Source organism: Gordionus sp. m RMFG-2023, chromosome 1 (assembly GCF_954871325.1).
Source record: "Gordionus sp. m RMFG-2023 chromosome 1, tfGorSpeb1-WG-v2, whole genome shotgun sequence".
NCBI classification, from domain to species: Eukaryota; Metazoa; Nematomorpha; class Gordioida; order Chordodea; family Parachordodidae; genus Gordionus; species Gordionus sp. m RMFG-2023.
This window is the reverse complement of record NC_088775.1, coordinates 54,296,421-54,312,004: the sequence shown is the minus strand read 5'-3', so window position 1 is coordinate 54,312,004 and position 15,584 is coordinate 54,296,421. Positions and strand designations below refer to the sequence as shown.

The following is a 15,584-nucleotide window of genomic DNA, read 5'->3' as shown; positions in this document are numbered from 1 at the left end:
TAAACGATGCTGTGTAACACACTCTTCTGCTATCACTTTCACATTTTTCAACCTGCCCCTATCGTTTCTCCTTACCATTAAGTAATTCACTGTAGCTTTTGCAACACCAGATTCATAAGTCACCAATTTCTTTTATCTTTCTTGAAGAGTGTATTACATACCACAATTTCCATGGCATCTCCAAAATCCTATATTCTCTCTCCTTCAACGTTTCTCATACCAAAACTAAAGCCTCCATAAACTCTCATATCCTTCAGCATGTTCTCCAGAATGTCCATTTAAATCGATACATTGTCTCCCTATTAGGCACGCCTAATGTAATTTCTAACAGTCTAACTCAAAATATATCTTTTTCTTTATTATTTCAGCGGACTTGTGGTGCATATGAGATCATCTTAAATATTCTTTAACAGCGTCCAATTTAACTACTAATATCCGATCATTTAATCTTTTTTACGTCTAATATTTTTCCCTGCCAGGGAAACTTGTATTTGAGCAAGTAGCACCTAAACTAAATTATACTAGACTTGACTTTATTGTTGCATTTACTAGAAAATATATAATGTAAATCATCATGATAATCCAAATAAACTGCAATATAAAATGATTTACCACACTTAGGATTTTAAAACTCCTCAATCAGGCGATGTTTAGGTTTCCACGATCGTTGTGATTTCTGCCTCATTGTTGCTTCTAGTCCTCGAGATAATGAAAATATATCCTGTGGACCCGTAATCTTTTCTTTCTCGCCGTTTTCTCCCTCTATCGTTGGTCCTTCTCAGTGTTGTTAAAATAGCGCGCTACTTTTTTCAGTAGCGGTAACTTTAGCGGGCTACTTTTTTTAGAAAATAGCGATAGCGGTATCTCACTACTCTTTTTAGAAAATAGCGATAGCGGTATCTCGCTACTCTTTTTAGAAAATAGCGATAGCGGTATCTCGCTACTTTCAATTTTACATAATAAATACGTCTAAAAATTATTAATATATTTTTATTAAATCTAATTATAATCATTTAATTTAATTTTGAAATTTAAATTTATATTTAAAAATATACATTATAAATCTAGTTAGCATTATAAATCTAGTTATTAAAAATGTGTGAGATTGTTGAAGATAGCGAAATTTCTTTGGAAAATGAGAAAAATTTAGATTATCCTTTCCCAAAATTCAAAAAATACTTTAATCTTGAAGAAAAAATTACTATTGGATATCGGTTTCGATGCAAGATGTGTCGCAAAATTTTATCCTCAAATCATATAAGCACCTTTAATTTGAAAAAAACATTTAAAGGTAATATATTAAACAAATTTAATATCAATGTGTAGGCTAATCCTTAATTTTTAAAATAAATTTAGATCAAAGATCAAAATCATAAATTTTATCTAAATTATTTTAAACATTTAAAATAGTTATTTCAGTCATTTTTATGTACTTATCTCCTACATAATTTTTATTCTAAGTATTACTGTTATAATTTTAGACTGTTCAGACCTCAAATTATAAAGAAATTGAAAAATATCTCAAGTTTTGGGGTAATGGAAGAAGATACATTCACTTCCAAATCAAATTTAATTCAAACAAAATTAAGCAATTTGGATTCATCAACACCAGGTGTATCTCAAAAATTGGCTGACAAAGTCATAATGAACTTTAAAATAGATACTGTTCAACCATTATCCTTGGTGGATAATGGTTCTTTTATAAAGATGATAAACACTTTTTCTGCACGTACCAAGATATTTTGCCAGATAGCTTTAAAGAAATGAAAGGATCTTTAATAGCTTTAAAGAAATGAAAGAATCTTTAATATTAAATCTATCAGATGTCTCCTACATCTGTACAACAGCAGATTGCTGGACGCATAACAGAAGGTAAAAATGTTTATTTTCTGATTTATAATATGATATTCATATTTTTAGAGCTTATTTAGAAGTGACCGCACATAGGATTGATCCAAAAAATCTAAAATGAAAATCTGCAGCATTAGCTCTAAAAAGAATAATTGGCTGTCAGACTTATGACATTCTAGCAAATATTATTTCAGAAATCCATATGTCTTACAAAATTCAGAACAAGGTTTGTAAGATGATTACAGATAATGGGTCTAATTTCCTGAAGGACTATAATTTTTTTATAACATGATATAAATATAGAATATTTGGTGAAGATAATAACAAGAAATAAAGTTACGTAAAAAATATTTTTAAAAAGATCAAAATAGCGTAAAAAGTACGCGCTACTTATTTAAAGGCGGTAGCGATAGCGCGCTACTTTTAAAAGTAGCGTTTAACAACACTGGTCCTTCTACATTTTCCAAATTGTCAACTACCGACTATATTTTCTTCCTCTCTCCCTGACTTCTCCATTTCTTTCGTTATATCCCATTTCTGGATTTTATAATTCCCTCTCTCCACCCTGAATTGATTTCATTATGTACCTATACAGGTGTGAAACCTCAAATTCTCTCACCAGGCTTATTAATCGATCCTTTTTAAAAATATCCAACCCCGATCACGATCTTTTCAAAAAAGAGGATCGAAATCCAGGATCGACCTTTTTTAAAAAAAGGATCACACGATCCTTTTCTAATTTAAATTTCTGAAGAAAAATTCTGATCGATGCAAAATTAATTAATAATAAATTAAATATGGTATAAATTTATTGTAATTGAATAGTAATATAAGTATAACAATTAGAATATATTTATTTATAATTAAAATTAGCCTTTAATAATAAAATTTTTTAAGTTATTATCATTTAAACATCCACGTCTTTCATTAAACACATGTTTAGCTTTATTATACAAGCCCTCCACAGGAGCGCTTGATGGCAAAGGTGTGTTATATTCAATAATTTAAATTAACATAAGTATTAAAAATATTCATTGAATCATCATTTGAATAAAAAAAAATTAATTGTACGAGCATTTGTGAAGAATTTTCCCCAAAAAAGGTATTTATTTCATCCATATATTCATTTGAAGCATCTTCATGTGGTCGATCCTGTATATTTTCCGAAAGGGTAGTTAACCTTTCTTTTACCATTAGATTTTATGATAGATTAATATAAGGCCAATTTTGCTTAAATTTTGAGTTTATTGCTGCCAATATGTTACTGTCATCATACAATAAAAGAAATAATTAATTTATTATTAAATAAGTGTTCGTTCATATAAACAGGTATCTGCAAAACTTAGCCCTTATTAACACATCAATAAATATTTTATTAATTATTGTAAATAATTCTTATTATATGCATATTGTTATGCTCTTCACAAATAAATAATAAAAAGTGTATTAGAAGTTTAATATTTAATATGAACACGAATTGAAGATGTCAATTTAATTTATTAAATATAATCAAAATCTAAAATAACATAAATAACTAAAACAATATAAAATCAAAGTCAAACTAAAAATTATAAAAAAATGTTTTCCTTTCTTTTTCTGTAGGCTCTAAATCTCGTTCTAGATGAAATTTAGGAAATTGTTGATAAAATATGATGGAATGGAAGTTGGTAAAATATGATGTAGATAGATATTTTTTTTAAAATTAATATTTTAATTTATTTTTCAAATTTTTATTTTATTTATTGCTTTTTAAGTAAAAAATAATTTTTAAAAAGATCGGGATCGAAAATTAAAAAAAATGATCACGATCCACAATTTACGTCAGGATCATAAATCCGGGAAAATTGACAAATTTAGGATCGAATCCAGAATCGGCGATCTTTTGATTCTATCATTTAACAACTCTCTCTCACTTATTAGATCATTCCATCTCATCTTTAACATTTGTATGTAACCAATCTAACCCAGTTTTTAGATTACGCCCCAACAATAGTTTTGCCGGTGAACTAACAGTAATTTGATACTCGCCCCTTTAGTAAGTTGTCAAAACCTCTCCCATAGCTTTTTCTGGCTCTTTAATATCTTTTTTAGTGGTAAAATATCGACTCTTAAATGTTTGTATTGTTCTTTCAGCTAATCTATTTGTTTTGAGATGGTAAGGTGTTGAATGTATTAATTTAATTTTTTCTTTAAAATAGAATCCTCGAAATTCTCCAGAAATAAACCAAGGGCCATTATCTGACACAATTTGTCTTGGCTTTCAAAGCGTATGAACCATTTCCTTAGCGCCCTAATCATATGTAGACGTGATCTCTCTCAACAACTCAACTTCAACCCATTTAGAGTTTGCACCAACTCCAACTAACCATGAATATGAATCGATAGGTCCCGAAAAATCTAAATGAATGCGTTCCCAGGATGTGGTGTATTAGAGATGATCCACAAATATAAAGGAACCTCCATTATATTCGACCGGTTACTTTAACATGGAATACATTGATGAACATGTGTTCAGGCAACCAACGATACATTCTAAAAATTGATTTCGTAGCATTTATTTCTGGATACCCCCTGAGTATGATAGATAATATTGATTTCTTCAACATGGTTGGAATTACCAACTTTCCATTCAATGATATCTCGATCTGCTGATAATTCCTCGACGATGATTAAAACAAACTAACTCTGCATCATTTTTCGCATCAAAGCCACCCATCCTTGCTCATATGTTTTTATCCTTCCTTATTTCTTTCTGGAGTTCAACTTGACCAAGATTTATATCAAAATTTATATCACTAAATTTTAATGCATGTTTCAAATCGTTATTCTACTCTATACTTGCTACTGGAAGTCTAAATAATGTATCAGCCATTAAGTTTTTTTTTCCTGGTCTATATTCAATTTCAAAATTATATGCGGACATTTTCCATGCCCAGCGCGTTAATTGACTATTGGATATTTTTGGTAGTTCTCGTTTATCACCAAATGATTTTTCCTAAGGTTTGTGATCTGTTCGCAATATAAATTTTCGTCCAAAAATAAAGTATGAAATTTTTCCATTCCAAACAAGAGTGCTCGTGCCTCTTTTGTTGGTGCATAGTTTTTCTCTGACTCCAATAATGTTCGCGAAGCAAATGCGATAAGTCTGCTAAAACCCTTTTTGACTACGTGAAGTAGCACAGCTCCAAAATCAGTGTTGGAGGCACCACATTTCAATATGATTGGCAAGTCTGGCGAATAGGGAATTAAGGTATCTGTTAACAAAAGCTGCTTTATTTTATTAAATATATCTTGCTCCCTGTTAGACCAACCCCATGAACTTTTAATGCTTGTTAATTTATGTAGCTGATGCTATACCATTTAAATATGGTAAAAATCTCTTGTGATAATTCACAAGTCCTAAAAAAGATCACAATTGGTGTATATTCTTTAGAGTTGATATCCTTCTAATTGCATCTATTTTTTCCTTCGCGGGGTGCATGCCATTTTCATTTATTACGAATCCGAGAAAAGAAACTGTCTTTTATAAAACGTATTTTCCTATGCGCCGATGTCTCAATCAACGGCGGCGGTTTTTTAAATTTTTTTTATCGGCATTCGGCGCCGGCGGCTCAATATTTATTTTAAAATTTTTTTAATGAATTTAATTTATAAATCAATTTATTTTTTAATAAATTTAATTTATAAATTAATGTATTACATTTTTTATAATTTATTTGGGCGATTTTTTCTAATAAATTGTTAACATAGTTTAATTGATCTTAAATTATTTCCTATTCACTCCAATTTAAATTTATGTATTTTCTCATTTTCAGAAATAGACTAAAGAATTGCATTTTACTCAGATCAGAGTCACATCAACAACACATATAAGAAATATTCTATTGATTTTTATTATAATTAAAATAAATTTGGAATGCAAGCAAAATATAAAGTATGAAATATAATAAGTCATAATTCAGATTTAGCAAAATTATAATTGTCATGTAAACAGTATTTTATCAAGATTTGTGGGACATAAAGAAGTCCTTTTAGCATTGAGTATTAATCCAACAATGGAAAAAATTCTTTAGCTGTGCAGGTATACAATGAACCTTCCTAGCTAAATTAGCAAACATAGGAAGTTTCAGTCGCTTTTTTTCCAAAAGATTAATGGCGTCCTCTTCTGGGATATTATTTTGGCTGAGAAAAATATGGCATTCTTGTTCTAAATTACTAATATTGTTATAATCGTTACTTGGAAGGGAATGTTTACGAGCTAATTTAGCTATATAAGAGCTTGATGTTTGACCATTATCCTCAACTCGAATTTCACTCTGTGCATTTTTATCATGCTCTAAAAGTTTTAAATGTCGAATTAAAAATTGCAATGATGTCGTAGAATTGAATTTAAATATTCTGAAACAACTTTAAGATTTTGAAATCTGGGATCAAGTAGAGTTGCTAATATCTAATGTTTAAAATATAATTTTATTAATAAAAATATAAAATAACTTGAAGTTCAGTAATGGGAAACCAATGGTCAAGCTTTTTTTTCATATTTTCTTTTAAGCATATAATATCTGATCAATCAGATCTATTGATTTATATTTGAGCTTCTATTTCACTGCGAAATAATAACCCTAAGTTTATTGTCGATCCTTTTTGGGAGGAAAGAAATTCCACCGACTCTTGGAATGGATATAATACTGCGTAAAGGTCATCAATCATATCCCATTCATTATTAAAGAGTTTTAAAGATTGTTTTCCTCTTTTATTTAGAACATTATTTATAGGAATTTTGTTTACACTGCGAACATTTTCTAGCATAATTAATATGCTATGCCAGCGGGTAGGGCAAATTAATTTTAAAGTTTTTGTATTAATTAGATTGGTTGGTGCAATGCCGTTTCTATTAACGGCCTAATCATGCATATGAAAATAATGGTCATCAAGGTATGGATCAGAATCATCAATATCCAAGATATGACCTGTATCATAAATTGAAGTGCAGAAATTTACGATGCTCAGCCTCAATTTTACATTTCAACTCGATATTTGAGGGCTGAAAATATTTCTCTAATTTTTTTTAATGAGAATATCAATTCTGGCTACTTTTTTATGCCATCAACTATAACCAAATTATGAAGTTCATGAAGCATAAATGATGCTCATTATCCCCCAATCTGACGCTTCTTTTGACATTGGTCCCAGCATCAGTTACCATTTGTATTGTTTTGACTTATAAATGGAACTCCTCTTCAATACTATCAATCTCAGATAATATTGTTTCCCCAGTATGCTTTTGAGTCACTTTCTAGTTGCTAGGGTAAAATATTTTAAATCAAAATTTTCATCTAAATAATGAAGACTAAATGTGATATAATTTCGACGCTTGAAATGATCGGTCCATAAATCAAAAGTGATAGAACAAAATTTTGGTCCAGAATCAAACAGATTTAAAACATGGGCCTTTGTAGATAAATAAACATCATCTAGTGCACCCCGACTAATGGTTGTCCTATTTGGCAATTCTGACTAGGAATCAATTATCTTATATTTCTATTTTTTAGGCAATTTATTTTTTAATAATCATTTTATATAAATTTTATAAACCTTTACAAAATCTGTCATTCCTTTATTGTTTATAGAATCAAATGGCATTAAATCTAAGCAGCACATCAAAACATAATTTCGCCCTATTAGATTTCATATTTATTTTAAACATTAAAAAGATATTTAAAAAACATCAAAATAATTAGAGCTGGAATGAAACAAATTATAAATTAGATTTAGTTTTAACTTTCAAAGCTTTACATAATTAATTTAATAAATTGAATATTAATTTAATAAATTGTATATTAAGTTTATACTTTAAAATGATATTTAAAAACAAAATGAATGAAACAAATTATAAATTTGATTTAGTTTTAACTTTCAAAATAAAGTTTTACATAATTAATTTAATAAATTATATATTAAGTTTATACATTAAAAAGACATTTAAAAAACATAATAATTAGAGTTGGAATGAAACAAATTATGAATTTGATTTAGTAGTAACTTTCAAAATAAAGTTTTACATAATTAATTAAAAAAATTATATATTAAGTTTATATATTAAAAAGATCTCAAAATAGAGCTGGTAATAAATAAACTAAAAATTTAGTTGTTTTGAACTTTCAAAATAAAACTTAAAAAAATTAATTTAATAAACCAGTTAAAAATTTTAAATGAATAATAATAAACAAGAATACTAAACTAAGAGCCATATTTTATCATTTATATTGTTGCTGCATCTTGGTGATGGCTTTAAAAACATTTTTAGATTTTGAATGGATTTATTATTCATTTTTTCTGATAGTTTGTGATAATTAATTAAGTGCCGAGATAGATTACTTGTACTTATATTTTTACTAAAACATTTTATTTCATAACTAAAATATAAAATATATATAAATATAAGTCTAAAAAAAATAAATTACTGTGAAAATGAATTATGTTTATTCGAATCTTCCTCATCTTTTTTCGCCAATTTTAAACTAGGTTCACAATAAATATAATCAGGCATTATTGTGTTTTTCTTATTTTCATTCTTCAAAATAAGATTTCCAAAGTACCTCCAGACATAACTTGATTTATGATTAGTAGAGAGAGTTGTTATTTCATAATTGTATATAGAGTGGTTTAAAACGTGGAAGTCCATAAAAATAATTAATATGAATTGTTTGTGGAAATAAAATATGATGTATGAATGAATGTAAATGATATACACTAGGCTATTATATATAGCAATAGAATACAATTCATATTTTAATTTTATTAATGTTAGTATTCAAATTAAAATAATAATAATTTAATATATAAATATATTTAATATGCTTTCTAAAAATTACGCACGCCGCGCCGCAGCCATAATAAAAATCGGTGGCTAGCCGGCTCGCGCCGATGATCTCAATCGGCGGCTATTCCGGCGTAAATAAAAATACCGGCGTGAACCGGCGGCGCACAGATCTAATTTTCCCCCATTTTGCCTTCAAACTAGTATGTTTTAATTTCATTAATACTTTTTCACATTGTTCAAATTTCCTACATCATTTTTTACCATTATGATAATATCACAGTTCTGTAATAAATTATCCATATATCGCTGGGAAATAGTCTGCGCACTAGAGAGACCGAAAGGCATACATTGATATCGAAAATACCCGTTGATATAGTTAGGATCTTTTGAGCTCCTTTTTATTGGTAACTGCAAATAAGTATATTTTAAATCTATTAGTAAATTTCACACCCACGTCATTTGACCAATATATCATCCACAGTTGTTATTATATATCATATAAGAAATATGGATTTAATGTGATCTTTAAATCAGCAGCAATCCTGATTTCCATTTGTTTTGCGCATGTTTACTGTTCGAGTAGCTCAAGTCATTCACGTTTTTGCTGGGTCAATCTCCTCCAATATTTCCGATTTCTTCATCTATCGAGTTCCAATTCGTGTGGTTTTCATAATGAAAAAGGTACTCAACGTGCTGGGTATGATTTCGGCCTTGCTGCATCACTTTGATGTATGCTAACTTCAAAACTATTAACTAGTTTTGGCTTATCATCAAAAACACTGACAAATTCTGTATTCATGGCAGCAATATGTTTATCAATTGTTATATCTTTACTTGTTATACTATGTATTGTAACTTGAAGTGGAATAAACATATAAAATGCTAGTATCCATGATAGTCCAAACAGTGGTATGTCATTTGACCGGGTAACCACAATTAGTATTGATCGGCCTATATTTTCAAAGTTGCACACTTACAATAGTTTCCCCAAAAAAGTCCAGCTGGATTGCCGTAAATTGACAATGGTTTTGTTGGTCCAAGTTTTGGTCTGCCAATTTCATCCCAATATTTCCAATTACCGATATCTGTGAGCCCGTATCATAATCATCAATCAGTACTCCTTTTATCCTAACGGATTAGAACTGTTTCTACTAGGAGGTTAATTGAATCTGATGATTCATTATCATCTTGATGCTTAGCATGTAACATACGTCCCTTTCAGTATTTTAGTGCCCCACCTTTTGGCAATTGTAACATGTTACCCTTGATGCAAAACATTGGGATGAGATATGAGTTCTTCCACATCGTGAACAATCATTATTGTATTATTATCTCTATGCTTAAAATTGTTATTAAATTATTGTAATAATTAAAATTTCATTTATCATTATGTGGGCACTTTCGATTATAAGGATTTCCTTGATTTATTCCAATTGCTCCTTTTGTTTATTAACCTTTTTTACTATCACATTTGTAACTTCATTCTCAGTTCTTCCATTGTCAAAGCCATATTTAAAAGATGTTGAAAACTCACCCTTTCTCCCAGGTCATTTATTGCATCTGAAAATCTTATGCGAATATCTTTCTCCAATACTGCCATTTTTATTCCTCCCATCAAGGTCTATCTCGTGCCAATTTTTTAAGCCGCCCTGAAAACTCAGCAACTATTTCTCATTCCCTTTTTTTATTCGAATGAACTTAATTCTAGGACTAAATAGAGTTGTAATGGGTCTAAAAACTACCTTACCTATTTCTACTATTTCATCATAATTTAGTTCCTTACAAATTTTTGTATACATAAATGACCACATCTGCCAAATTACTAATCCCCATTGCAAATAATATTTTTTTCTTGGTTTCCTTATCTCCAAAATATCATCTATATCAATATAATCTTGAAAATTGTTTTGTTTATCAAAATTATCAAATTTTACTTGAGTTATATTTATTGTTTCAAAAATTTTTTCTACTTGATTACTATTGTTCGTTTCATTTAAATAATTAGAATGTTTGATTATCACTTTTACCAATTATAGTAGTTGGTTTTTCTTCTTTATTCATAAGAGAATCCTTTGTCGCCATAAATAAATTATACTTACATGCAGGGCCGTAGCCAGGAATTTCCAGTTAGGGGGCCAGCTGCTTACTTAGGGGGCCACTATTTTTTTAAAATAAAACAAAAAAATAAGCATTAGAAATTTTTTGCTATTTTTATTAAAAAATTATTAATGTTATATGAATACAAAATAATACTATAATATGAACATACACAATAATACTATAATATAATACAACGATTTTTATTTTTAAATTTTAACATAAATGAATTAAAGGATAAATTTTGTGTTAATTTTTTTTTCATAAGCCATCAATACTAAATTTTGCTTACTTTGATCTTTCATCGAACCTCTAGTGCTCGATAGAACTTTCTTTATTATAGAGAAAGAAGCCACACAAGAAGCCGTTGGTACCCTAAGGATGATGGCTGCTGAGTAGCATTTATACAATTCTCTAAATGCATGATGATATTTTTTTATACATAATATTTAGGATATTTTCAAAATTATGTGTTTCTTTAACTTCTGCAGCTAATAATCCTTTAGCTATTTTCATTTCATTATGTAAAGTTTCCATATTTAGGTTTAATAATTATTCTAATTGGGCCATTTTGTCCGATATAAAATAATCACTATCAAATCTTGTGTAAATCTATCTAAAAAATTATCAACAAATTAATCAATAATTTCATAATGATTCCATTTTAAAGAACTCCAATTGGAGTCTTTTTCGCAATCAAATTGTAATTTGGTTTCGACTAAAAAATCTTGGAAATTTATAGGCGTTTTACGTACGCGCTTGATGATTAGTGGGGAGTGAGATTAAATTTTACTAAAGTTTTTCTGATCAAATCAATAGAATTATTGCATCTTATTTTTAAATACATTGATCGTGGAATCAATACAATTTTTAGCATCCACTTGATAAGTACCTACTGACTGTAGATACTTATAAGTGGATCTATTGTTATTAATATCTCATAAATTATAATGGCTAATATAACGTAATTTTTATTAACGTATTGAGATAAAAGACCAGAGGCTTCGACAGAATCATGAGTGGAAACCTCTGAATTAATAGTTCCATTAGAAAAGTAAACTAATACTTCACCAATAGCCTCAAAATTAATATATGATGCGAGATGTTTCTAAATGACCAGTCCACCTCTTGTCTAAAAGTCTCTTAAGAGTATGGCCTACATATTTACAGAATACCTTTAACCGCCTAAAAAATTATGCAATGCATTGAATAAATTAAAAAAATTAGAAATGATAATATTATTATACCAATTTTGAGCCAAAAGATGCAACATGTGGTTGTAGCAATGTATAAAAGGAACTTTTTTATTAATTTTTTTTGTAGTACGTTTTGTACTCCTCCATTTCGGCCAGACATAACGTTTGCACCATCATATGCCTGGTTTATCATATTCGTTGAATTAATATTTAACTCATTAAGATGCTTTAAAATGCAATTAGTAATGCTTTCAGCAGAAAGACACTGTAAATTAATAATCCCTATTAAATTTTCTTGGACTTCTCCAGATAAAATATAAAGAATTATGCTCAGGTTTTCACAACCTGATGCATCTTTTGTCACATCAGCCTTCAGACCAAAAAAAAGGCATCTCACTTTTGTTATATTTATCTGAAATATAATCAGCACCATATCTACCATAATAGATATTATTTGTTTTGAATCTGGGTGATATATATGTATTTTTGTATATAAATTTCGTATTTTTATTTAATTCAGGATCTTTTTGGATGTTTTAATATATATTTTGATCGCTATTTTTTTTTATTTTTTGTGTTATATGTTTTTTTAATAAATTTTTTTAAATATATGATATTTTTTTTTAATATTTTTTATGTTTATATGATTTTTTTTAATAAATTTTAAATATATTTTTTTGATTGTTATTTTTTTGATTGATATTTTTTTTTAATATATAATATATATTTTTTTTAATTTATATTTGATATATCTTTTGTTGGCTATTTTTTTAACTTATGTGTTATAGGATTTTTAAATAAATTTTTTTGATTGATATTTTTTAATATATTTTTTTAATAAATTTTTTTAAATATATTTTTTTGATTGATATTAATATATATTTATATTTTACTTAATTTAATCTATATCTTTTGATAGATGATTTTTTAGGTAATAGTGACAAATGTCATAATCGTTATTTTTGAACTTTTTTGAGTTTTTTTAAAGCAAATAGATAAAAATATGTTTTGTAAATATGTTAAATTAATATTTCAGTGAAAGTGTACTTATAGAAAAGTGACAATTGTCATAACCGTTATTTTTAAACTTTTTTGAGTTTTTTTAAAGTAAATGGGTAAAAATATGTTTGTAAATATGTTAAATTAATATTTCAGTGAAAGTGTACTATGGAAAAGTGACAATTGTCATAATCGTTATTTTTGAACTTTTTTGAGTTTTTTCAAAGTAAATAGGTAAAAATATGTTTTGTAAACATGTTAAATTACTATTTCATTGAAAGTTTACTATAGAAAAGTGACAATTGTCATAATCGTTATTTTTAAACTTTTTTGAGTTTTTTTAAAGTAAATGGGTAAAAATATGTTTTGTAAACATGTTAAATTAATATTTCAGTAAAAGTGTACTATAAAGTTACAATTGTCATAATCGTTATTTTTGATTTTTTTGAGTTTTTTTAAAGTAAATAGGTAAAAATATGTTTTGTAAACATGTTAAATTAAAATTTTAGTGAAAGTGTATTATAGAAAAGTGACAATTGTCATAATCGTTATTTTTAAACATTTTTGAGAATTTTTAAAGTAAATGTGTAAAAATATGTTTTGTAAACATGTTAAATTAATATTTCAGTGAAAGTGTAGTATAGAAAAGTGACAATTGTCATAATCGTTATTTTTGAACTTTTTTGAGTTTTTTCAAAGTAAATAGGTAAAAATATGTTTTGTAAACATGTTAAATTAATATTTCAGTGAAAGTTTACTATAGAAAAGGGACAATTGTCATAATCGTTATTTTAAACTTTTTTGAGTGCAATGTGTACATTGCCTGGTTATTTCGGCAATATATACTTTGCCGAAATAACAAAATTACCCTGCCTACCACTACCTCACATTGCCGAAAATATTTCACATTGCCGCTAACATATATATATATCAAGTCTTGAGTAATCACTTGATTAGCTACAGAAAATCCTGGTTTTTTATGATTTGCACCCAGATCTATATCAGAGACCTTCAAAAGATAATAATATTGTGATTGAACCTTATAAATAAAGTAATTATCATAGAAATAAGTACAATTTAAACGTTATAATTAAGCTCCTATATAATGTTATACACAAGCACATGATAAAATATGAATGAATGATGATTTATTATTGGATAAAAATAAAACAGGATAGGAAGAAATTTACAAATTAGACATGTTTTTTGAATAAATATTTAAAATTTATTTTAAAAATATAAAAAAATTTGGGCCGGAAAAATTTATGGGGGCCAGGTTTGGGGGATCTAAAAAAAATTTTGTGGGGAGGGGGGGGTCTGCCCCCTCCCCCCCCCCGTGGCTTTGGCCCTGCTTACATGTGACTTTATTGTTGCACACTAGAAAATATATGTCAATCATCATGATAATATATTCCAAATAAACTAATATAAAATGTAAGAAATATAATAATATCTTATATAACATTTATCACACCACCAATCATTCTTATGCCTTTCTTATCATCTAGTCTTTTGTACACAGCATATATCTACCCTCTTTCTGTAGCACTTCCACTATCTCACCAGCTTTACTTGTCATGCTACTAATATTCCATGTTACGACTCTTATACTGTTATAAAAATTTTAAATGCAAGCTTAATAAAATTAATTTAGATGATAGCAATTTAAAGTAAGTTTATATATTAAATAAAAACTATAGTGCAAACATTCTTTTTTATACTAAAATATTTTTTAAGATAATTTATAATAGAAAAAAAAAGAAAATTTTAATAATTAAAAACTAAATCAAGTTTTTTGTTTTAGTAAGATATCTAGCAGAGGTGTGCTATATTTTCTGTTAGCTATAACTAATAACAAAATATATCTTTAAACACGAAAACTAAAATGTAATTTCATTATAAATTATAATATTTAATTTTGAAATTTATATTTTCAAAATTTATAAACCCAAATCAACTAGTATAAAATATTAAAATTGTTGAATCTGATGGATATCTGGCTAATAAGTTCATGTGAGACAGATATTGAAAACCAATTAGATTCATTTTTTAATTCATTATGCAAATGAGTATTTTTGTTAATTTTTCATATTTAAAATATTTATTTATAAAATTAAATACCCCATTACCCTCAACTTCTAGTGTTGAGCAATTATTTAGTTAGATTAAACTTTTAATTAATGATCACCGATCTAGGCTTGGGGGTGAAAATATTTAATGATTTTATTATTAAAATGTAATACAATAAATAAAAAATTAATAATTATTTTTTATTACTATATATTTATAGTCTTTTCATAATGAATGAATTTTTAAATATAAATGTTGATATTTTTAATATACACAAATAAAATACTCTATAACAATAAATAAAAAGATTTATTAGTATAATTTTTTTTTAAAAAAGTAGCGGTAGCTAATATCGCGCTACTTGGTTTGGACAGGCTAAATTAGCTGTAGCGCTCTACCTCTTTTTCGCCACTTTGAGACAGAACTTATAATTGAGGGGGGGCTAATTATAATAAGGCAAAAAAGTTAATAGAAAATAGTCCAAGCAATGCCTTGAAATATTCCTTAATATAATAAAAAGCTTAATTATAATTTGTTATTTACAGAAT

General features: G+C 27.4%; 1 protein-coding gene across 1 annotated transcript in view; it reads left to right on the top strand.

Annotated features, from left to right (window-relative positions):
• LOC135927516 (vigilin-like) overlaps positions 1 to 15,584 on the top strand; it is a 108,192-nt gene that overhangs the window by 69,647 nt on the left and 22,961 nt on the right. The gene's annotated exons all lie outside the window — the stretch shown is intronic.